The sequence below is a fragment of the Pecten maximus genome, chromosome 2 (genome assembly GCF_902652985.1).
Source record: "Pecten maximus chromosome 2, xPecMax1.1, whole genome shotgun sequence".
Classification (NCBI taxonomy): Eukaryota; Metazoa; Mollusca; class Bivalvia; order Pectinida; family Pectinidae; genus Pecten; species Pecten maximus.
Window position 1 is genome coordinate 44,007,034 of NC_047016.1, and position 10,619 is coordinate 44,017,652.

General features: G+C 33.7%; 1 long non-coding RNA gene across 1 annotated transcript; it reads right to left on the bottom strand.

The window, feature by feature from the left end:
- Positions 1-7,626: 7,626 nt before the first annotated feature.
- On the bottom strand, positions 7,627-8,301 carry LOC117341479. The gene is made up of 2 exons (XR_004535642.1): positions 8,142-8,301; positions 7,627-7,688 (listed from the first exon to the last, which is right to left on the bottom strand). It is a non-coding gene; the product is annotated as an uncharacterized LOC117341479 (long non-coding RNA).
- Positions 8,302-10,619: the final 2,318 nt, after the last annotated feature.

A 10,619-nucleotide genomic window follows, 5' to 3' on the forward strand; every position in this document is an offset into this window, starting at 1 on the left:
GTGAACTTAAAAGCAAATACTGTAAAAGGTTGGAATCTCTTGTTTACTGCAAAGGATGTACACCACTGTGAAGTTAAAACAATTCTTTTTTTTTCTTGCAGAAAAATGCAAGGAAATATATGTCTATGTTCTGGTTTTGATGCTATGACTTGTCAAAAATACTATTGACAATGACAGAACGATATGTGATTTCCAGTGTGGCTGTTTTGACCAATTCATACAACATCTTCCTTCTATGTTGTCATATATTTATGAATGCTTGCAGATTTTTTTCATGATTTTTTTTTGGAAAAAAATTCAAAGTGTCTAATTTACACCAGAAATTAAAAAAAAAAAACTTTTAATTTTCCACATTCCTGTATATTATTAGTCCCCTACCTGTGTAACCAGGTTGACTATGCCTGCATCCTTCTGTCTGTCAGTCCGGTTAAAGTTTTATAATGGCACACCATTCACTTAACAATAGTATTAGGATGCTGATTCTTTGCACAGAGGTTCTTTGGGTGTGTGGCATTACTTTTATATGATTAAAAGCGGAAAAATATTTTCATTTTTTGAAATTTTTGCCATATTATGAACTTTTTTCAATGTATTCTTCAGGTTAAAGTTTTGGTTTAAGTTTTATAATGGCACATCATTCACTTAATAATGGTATTAGGATGCTGATTCTTTGCATAGAGGTTATTTGGGTGTGTGGCATTACTTTTGTACAGATAAAACTGAAAAAATTAATTGTTTCCCCATATTATGGACTTAACTGTTCTCTGTATTGAATGCTTCACTAATGTGAGATTCTTTTGGAATAAAATCAGTGTACTTCTATGCTGTGCTATGCGGAATTATCGAAGGCTGTTATTACACATTTCAATTGAAATACACTTTCTTCTCTGTAGAGTAGACATACAAAACAAAAAAATACCTGAATGTCTTTTATGGGCAGGAAACATTGTTTATTCACCCCAATAGAGTTGAATTTACACATTGTTTGGAATGAACTTATTTTCATAAAATGATCATATTTTAGTTTTGGCTAAACTTTTTTTACTCAAATTTGAGTTTTAACTTGGGGGCACCAGTAGGGGACATGTATTCGTTTAGCAATACTCACAGAATGCTTGTTTTTATTGTATTAGACATGGTAATATTGTTTAGTGCAAAAAAGAGAGTATGCTGCATTTAGAAGAGCCACATGTTGATAATTACAGTATTAGTGATCGGCCTAGAGTAAAAAAACGGTGAAATAAGGTTTTCTTGAGGACAAAGACTTCTTAAAAATGGTTGCCAAATTCGTCATTCAAATTTCTTGTGAATAAGCTGTATAAACTATTGACATCTTTGTGGTTTTTTTTTTTTTTTTACAAATTATTCAGATTCGTGTTTGCTAATCAAATTGCCATATTTTGGTATAATATTACAAGAACCAAATACACAAGTTCAAAACAAGATTGCAACCATAGAAGTACATCTTTACAAGTACTGCTACCTGTGATATATCATCAATAGGGCCTTATAGCATTGTGAATTCAAGACATCTGGTTGACTTCACAGTCATGTTTTTCACCTTTGCCTTGTTAAAGATTTCCATTTTTCATTAAACATCACATGGTGAAGGAGGATTTAATTTGTGATAATCTCAAAATGGGGATAATATTTTTGGGAACCAATCATGTGTCTTGGTATAACTAAATATGCATATTGCAAGATCTTTTGCTACAATAGACTGGCATATCGTTTTACATTCAAATCAGTCTGTCCAAATTCCAATGTCATGTAGATGAATTTTGATCAATTTTGAAATTCATTACTTCTGCTCCATTGCATCAATATATATACACATAAAACATACAAATTGCTTCATATGATAACCACTAGAGGATGTAGTCTGGTGTAGTCTGAATAAATTGTCTGGTTGTCACAATTTTGTATATAAGCTCAACTTTTCTGTTGCCTTAACTTTACTTACACAAAAGGTAGGCTATCATTATAAAATTTTAAATCAAGAATAATTGAGGTTATTGACTATTTTCAGACCGAGGCTCCATAACTTTGTTGAAGTTCATTACCCAGTTTGCCAGGGTAGAAAGAAAACAACAAGGATGTTTTATGGACAGGTAAGAGATTCAGACCTAACATTAACCTTAAAACACTTGCAGGTAATAATGAGACTTTAGCAATTTTTAAATAATATTATTGCTGTTTGTGGTAGAAAAGTCAATATCAATTTCAGTATATATACTGCAATTTCTTGTGTATCGAAGACAGTTGCTTGGGAATTTTCAAATGTTTATTCTCTGTTCTCCTAGAATGATCAGCTATTTACAAATTTAAATTTAATTTTTTGTTGATATTATTCTATGACACTTGAGTGTATGGTTTAGGAATTTTCAAGTAAGATAGTAAAAAATAAGTTGGTAGAAATGTTTCTGAATTCAATTCAATTGTATTTTGTTAATAGTTTTCATTTTGTGGTTTCAGGTTTTGAATGTTGAAAATTTGACCGTGAAATTTCTAAGAAAAGTTGGAGAAAAGACATATACTTGGCCAAGATTTGATGATGTGTGTAATGTTGATGAAGAGGAGATTTTCAAAGTGCTAGAAGTGCCGACAATGGACAATAGAGAAAGACTGGTTTTTGTGTAAAAAACTAAATTTGTAGGTATTATTTTTAAGAACAGTGTATATTGTTCAGGATAAGCAAAGGATGAAGGTTATTATTTACCTTTTATTGCTGTTGAATTTAATCAGTATCTTTGAAAAAGACATATGTTGCTAGGTATATGCTTATCTTGTATGTATTTATCAAACAACGAAATTACAAGATTTAATATACTAATGTTTAAAGCAGAACACTGCTTATTGTCCATATGAACAAAAATGATATCCATGTTTAGACAATGCCATACAGTAACTTACTGTAATAATCGATGTGCTTTAAATCGTTTTTCATGCTGTTGTATATGATAGGACAGAAAGTTATAACGAATGCAAGTAAATCAATGTAATTGATAAAAATATCCGTTTAATTGTATTGGTGTGTAATGTCTGTTTACAAATCCTGCATTGAGGAATTGAAAACACTAAATAAAATGTCTTACCAAAACATGTTTTTTGTATTTATGATTATCTCAAAATGCATCATTACCTTTGTATGAGATGAGAGTTCACTGCAGTACTTCAGCATCCATGGGTTGTTGCTAAGTCTGTGACCATCGCGCAGCATCTGTGTGATGTGCTGCAAAACCGTGGATCTGGATACAGGTTGTCCTCCATAGGATTGGCACCGGACACAATAACATATCTCTGTCGGGTTCATTATGACAATAACATATCTGTTGGATTCATTACGATATGATTTTGAAATATGAAGAAAGTTCATTTATATAAGCATGCATATTTTAAACCTGCATTCCGGTTTAGCCAATGACTGTTCTTGTTGATTTAAAGGTAACAGGTCAGCCACTGAACTTCTTTCTGTTTTAAGCTCTCTTAAGAAACAAATAGCACTCTTTAATTTTCAGTAAATGTATCTTAACTCAACCTGTTGGTAATGCTAAAACAACAATCCTGTTCTAATGTTGTTTTAGTAACTTTCTCCTGTCGATCACAATTTCATAAAAGTGGTTAACCCATGTAATGTTGTCATTTTACCTATGACTAAAATAACATTTACAATTGTTGAGGAATCATCAAACATTGAGAAGGATTAACTAAATATAGGTAATTAAATGCTATCCAAACATCAATTAAATGCCTTTTTCATGATTTTAAGCTCAAATCAACAATAACGATGTCTTTAACAATAGCCTTAGACTAGCAGACAATTAGATCGGCGAGGAAATTGGCAAGCTCAATTTTACTGTGATGAATAATCGACTTGAAAATCTTTTTAAAGAAGAGAGTTCAAGTGCAAGTTATTCTGAGTAAGAAATAAAATGCTGTGTACTTGTGAATGTCATAAGAGGAATGATATAAAGCCGTTTTCATTTTGCATTATTTTAATTACTGTTCCATTATCATGATCATGAGTACGGTTTGTACTCATAAACTAACGAACCTGATATGTTCAATAAAAACGAGTATTGGAATCTAAAACAACGAGCAAAAACAATACAATGTAGTTCAAGTAACAGTAATACTACAAGAAATAACATATATATGGTCCATGCCAATTATCATGACGTAAAATGGCGCGGATATTGAAAACAGTTACATGTAGTTTTGATTTATATCATACTGATATTTTACGTTTTTTTGTAACTTACATCAAAAAGTATATAAACTTGTTTATTACTTTGAAACTGAAATCTTTTACTTTTTAAAACATTTTTGTACACAGTTTGAACACAATTATTCCCTAATTAACCAACTCTGTACTTAGACACGTTAATTGAGCTATAAAGCGGCTTGTCAAACAACATTTACGTTCACAACATTTTTTGGTTATTTGTCCACTTCCCCCACTCTGTTAGATTCTCATAATCCCTTTTGTTGTGTCACTTAAGAAATCTGGTCCTGTCCTAAATATATTTTCTACCCTTTGTTACCCAAATTATCGGCGTGTCGGAGTCAATTAAGGCTCAGGTAATGTTACGTAATCTTTCGGCCAGATTGGTGTTTTTCTCTCAGTTCTTTGTCCGAACCCACGCTAAGATTTGACCAATCAGCAATAAGGTCCGACTGGACATACATTTTTTATGAGGCCTCTCAAAGGTAAATCCAATACCTCACTTTAGTAAATACTGCGAATAACCCTCCTGGAACCTCACCGATATTGGGGGCACCTGAGTATGTAGTGTGTCGCGTGTCCAGCTAGTCACTTGAAGCTGCGACCACAATAAAGACCACATCAAACTTACCAGGCTGTCTCCATTATAATTTACAGGTGAGCAATTGTTTTTATTTTTATTATGTTGTATTTTTGTATTTTGATTTTGTAAACTGACTTTATTCATATTCATGTGTATGAGATTATTGTTTATTAGTATTATAGACTTTTCATGCTCACAATGCATTTTTACCCACTTACTTTAGGTCACACGTAAGATAAAGAGTTTGTAATTTTCCCACTTGTAATCTGTTCGACCTTCAGATTTTTTTCTAACTACGGTAGAGTTCTGTAAATTTTTGATAGGTAGAATTTTATTTAATACCCTACAAAATAATCATATTTTGGACAAAAACATTATATTTTTCTGTAACAAAGGTCTTACACCTTTGAGAAACTATGTTTGGAAAGGATTGTAAAGATTCAAGCTAAATAGATCATTAACTAAAGCTTTAACTATTTATTTACATTAAATTTATTATTATCAAAGATTTCGGTATTGTTTCCGCACTTGTTCGCCCAAATTATTCAAATTGCTAGAATAGAGTTGCGTCCCCTGATAAATTCATAACATCCGCCAAAAGACGGCAAACACATGTTTGTATGATTTTAAATAACAGCTAGATCATCACGATCTCACGATGCAAATCCATCTGTCTAGCATTACTCAGTCAAGAGTAAGTAAATTTTTGATTCTATGCATCTAATTATTATAATGTTACTAAAATTATACTCGTAAATAACTGATAATGTATTTTTCCAAAACCATGCTTTTAGAATAGTGAGTGAAAACATTCTTATCACTTTTATATGACTGAGAATTATTTATCTTGTACTTTCAAATAACTGCTAATGTGTCATGCTCATTGTAAATGTAAAGTAAACATATTAGTTCAAATAATTGATAAAATAGATGTTTATTAATCCTTTCGTAAGTCAGCAATTGTAATCACCCCTCTAGGAACTTTCATTAACCTTTTTTTTTATAAACCGGAAGTTCACTTCAAAACCGGAAGTTGCCGATGTGAACAAAAAGTGGGCGTTTCCCATGTAAACAAATACACGTGTTATCTTCCTTTTTTTCTTTGTAGCTGGTCTAGATTGAAAATGTTTTCAATGTCTTATTTTTATCTTGAACCAGAACAGCACTATACCAAATTCATGTAATAAGCCTTCCTACCTCATTCAGATTGAATTTATTTGTTATATTTTTATGTTGTCATGCTCGGTTAATTGTTAAAATGTTTCTTTGGTAAAGTCTTTATGCATAGAAAAACTTAACACATTATGTCATGTTTATGCTGTGTCCTTGCTGCACGAGTTGTTCCTTAGTCATCGACCCCTCACTGCCAAGCAAGAGTAGCTCTACTTAGTTAATTCTCCCCAGTTTTAACTTAGCTAATTTTCCCCAAATTACTTTATTATTTTTTCTACATTAGGATTTTCATTGTATGGTAATTAAATCCAATGTGTGGTTTAATTCGCGATTGGTATTGTATATCAATAACAAGAGTTTCCTATGTAGCATAATTTTATTTGTTTCTACATTAGATTTTTCTTGTATTGTAATTAAATCCATTGTGTGGATTAATTCGCGATTGGTATTGTATATCAATAACAAGAATTTCTATGTAATATTCTTTGTATGTTATGACTTGAAGCTGCGACCACAATAAAGACCACATCAAACTTACCAGGCTGTCTCCATTATAATTTACAGGTTACCCAAACACAACAACCGACACAAAACCACGTCATATATATATGCGATATGAAACTTGTCTTTATGTGAATTAAAAAAACATACGATGACCCAGCACGTCAATTGCTGGAAAAGACGCCTTGAAAATGCAATATTCTGTGCCATTTTACATCACGATTATATCCGTCACACTAATAGACCTTGACCCTATCATGACAAAGAGTAAACGATTGTCTACTTGAGTACAAGACTTCAAAACACGACCTTTCTCGTAGACAAACATTTTCATGTGAAATACAATACATGCGCCATATTTTTTATTTGAGCTTCAAACATTAAAATACAATTTGAATACAATAAAATTACAGAAAATAACATGATGTCCTGTATCCAGCTTACGCTGAGAGGTTTTTTCATTAACGCACCAAACAAAATCGCATCCATCGTATGGCCGGAGGACAAACCTCTTAAAAACGAACACGGGAATCACTGGCTGACATCAATTTTAGTCTTGAGTGACTGCTGTGATGTATGGTGACGTTTCTCCATAACTGGTATTTATCTTTCACGACATCCTTGCGGTTGCACACACACTTTAATATCATATATGTGAATAAGCAAATGTCACTGGAGATATAAATTATGTACTATAGTCTAAAATCTTTATTTCAATTCTCTCTTTCACAAGATTAGATACACCTAGAAAAACATACATGTATACATTTCTGATAAAATAGCTGTGGGTAAACAAGCATCAGATATATGGTACTCCGATGTGAAAGCACTATTACATAGAGGATAGAGGGACATTGGCATGTACAAGGGAGATAGTTCTGTGTCTGGCTGATACATACTCAATATTATCAAGGGAGATAATCATGGATTTGCGATGTTTTCAATGGGTATGAAAGGGGATGTTTAGCACATACAGATTTAATATCGTTCACAGGAGAAGTTAATATCGATGATATAATTTACAGACAAATGATAACCATCTCGGACAAACCTGGAAGTAAAGCCTCTAGAATACCGACATGGTGGGCGTTCCCTGCTTCTACGGTGTCACGTGACAGTGGAAAAATAACTCAAATACTTTCAATGAGAATCTAGGCCTACATTGATTTAATAGTCTTTGATGGGCCGGTTATTCATGTCATCTTCCTGTTAAATGTAAAAAAGAAAAGTCTCTATTAGTTTCTGTATACGTCTGTAAAAACACCCAAGTTTTCTTGCGAGATGGATGTTCAAAGACTTCGTCTTACATTAATGATAAGTCACGTTGACCTTCCATTCTATGTAGTATAAATGGGATTTTATACAGGAGGTTCTGGACTGTTATCCAATTGTAACATAACCGTTGAAATGTTATCTATAAGTGAATGAAATTTGTAAAGGACATTTCGGTCGGTTATGGAATGTATACAAGTAAAAAATCAATTATATAGGGTCCCAAACCCATGTCCCGTTTATAAATACATCGAGGTTTTAATTTGATAAGATTGGTTTGTTAAGCATTGTTTTAATATGATGGCTTGACCACACGATTTGAAGCTTTTTATAGATTTCTATGATGTGACGAAAATATCTCATATCTAAGAGATATAAGCGACCTACTCAAATTCACAGATCGACTGGTAGTTTCTGTCACACGGGATGTCGTTCCACTGGTAGTTGTAGCTCCGTCCGTACTCCACACAGTGTTCGTGTCCTCCCTGGTTGTTAGGTTCGCCTGATTTCCAGTTTTTATAGACCATGTGTTCATAGAAATAGTCCCATACGACGGAGTCAGTATTTCCGCCATAAAGTGATCTGATACGGTTTAATTCAGTCTTTATCCTTTCTACGTGTCCTATTTTGTTCACCTATGCTAAAGATAGTGACGGCAAAGTTTATCGTCCGCCAGGCATTTCAGTGCATGGGGGAAAGTTTACACGTGTTTATCGGAGGCGTCCGGCTTCTAATTATAGAAACAATATAATATTTACAACCTCTACTAGTACCAATTTTTATATGATATGTCTATCAGCTTTGTATTAATGGTGTTATCATACATGGCCTCTGATTAATTAATTGGATCCCGATATCTGGTCAGTGTGTTGAGTTGTTAAAATGAAGATATTGGAAACATAAGATAAGCTATCCTTTAACGAAGGATAAGCAGTCCAGGAGTAGAGATTAAAGGATAAGGTAACAAGAAAATCTAATTCGAATTCGGAAAATTCATCTAGAGAGTTGCAGAACAGATATTCGGAAAACAAAGCAGTCATGGAATATCACAGAGAAAACTATTTCACCAAACAGACCAAACAATTTAAACGAAAAAGGTCAGGAACCAATTAATTTGATTAAAGAACGAACACGCCTTTAATGGAAAAGCATGTTGCTAAACATCAAATCAAGACGAAACGTGAAAACGGAACATGTCGAAAATTGCAGTAAATCATAAGACCAATCAATTTTCTGTAGCGTTTTCACGGAGGAATCTTCAGGCGATATAAAACTCCTAAACATCTGTTTGAATTGCTACTGAAAGAGTATAACGAAGTAATATCTGGGTTAAAGGATTTATAAACGCTATGATCGTCGTAAGAATGGAGTTCCGACCATTGCATATCCAAGACTAATTAAGACGCCGCGCGGACATCACAGACAACTGCTATGAAGAAAAACACTGGCCCCTACTCTAAGGTTGATATACATGCAGAAGGAGTTGTGGCTACTATTTTTTTCCGTTAATACTAACCAGAAGCAGACGCCTGTGGCGACATGATTAATGTCTACGAGATATTGAACAGTTTCCACGATAGTTTAGTTGCTGTACCAAATGATGAATGTGTAGATCATCGACTAAGACACGTCACTGCGTCAAGAGCTAAATCAACTAAATCATGCAAACGAGACATCCATAAATACTCCTTTGATCCTCGGTCTGTTGACGTCTGTTGTCGTCTTCCTGGGGATGTCACACGCGCAAGCAACAACAAGGAAATTCAAAATGGGATTGGACAGAATTATTGAAATAATTTTGAATTTAGCATGATACATGTACATATCACTTGGCTGGACACGAATTTTAGCGGAAAAAAGATTAATCTGTATGTAAATCTTAACTATGAATTACTAATGAAGTCATCATTATATATCATTATATGCCAGCGTCCATCAATTTATCCTTTTAAATCGCATTGAAAAGTACGACGATATATCGTTGTTAGGGATTAATTTGTCTCGTTGTTAATTGGCCTGTAGATATTTCATCGCGTACACTTGGTAAAGATTATAAATGGTTCATATTATAGTTATCGTTAATGACGAAGAAAAACACGTGATCGGTAAAGGCAGAGACCTGCATATATTAGGTCTCGCATATTTCAGTGAATCACATTTTTTGCTTATTGAATAATTTGTAAATCCGGTTAATATGAAGTCATATTCTACAAACGTACTGTGTTGTACATAAAACAGAATATCCCTTCAAATTGATGTTACTCTGTAAATACCAAATATGCATTTTTACAATATACAAAACTGTACATCTGTTTCGCGCTTATCTAACTTTACAATTCATACTACAAATCTGCTACCAGATGTCGCTTCATGTCACCGTCAGCTGAATGTTTGTATTGTATGCTGGAAAGCAGAGCGTCCATTCGTCTAATTTGACGGTATAAACACACGTGTATTTGTTGTCTTAAAATAAGTTCATAACGACATCAAACCATTCAACAATGTCCTTCTGCCAGGAAGACGGTATGTATTTCGGAGAAGGGCGCTAGGGGACATACGTAATCATTGTAATCAAGTACTGGTTTCGTGTGAATTATCGTAAAATCATCGCAAAATGTAATCGGCATCTGCGATCTGGCAAAGGTCACTGACACTGAGGGCTGACAGTGATTGTATAACATCACATCATTTTATAGTAGGCCTATAACTATTGCATGCCGGCTAACCCTTTCTGGTGAGGATCTGGGGATAACTTCTGGGTTGGGTTTGGTTATTAGCTCACCTGTCCGAAGGGCAAGTGAGCTTATGCCATGGTGTGGCGTCCGTCGTCCGTCCGTCCGTCTGTCTGTAGACACATTTTGTCCG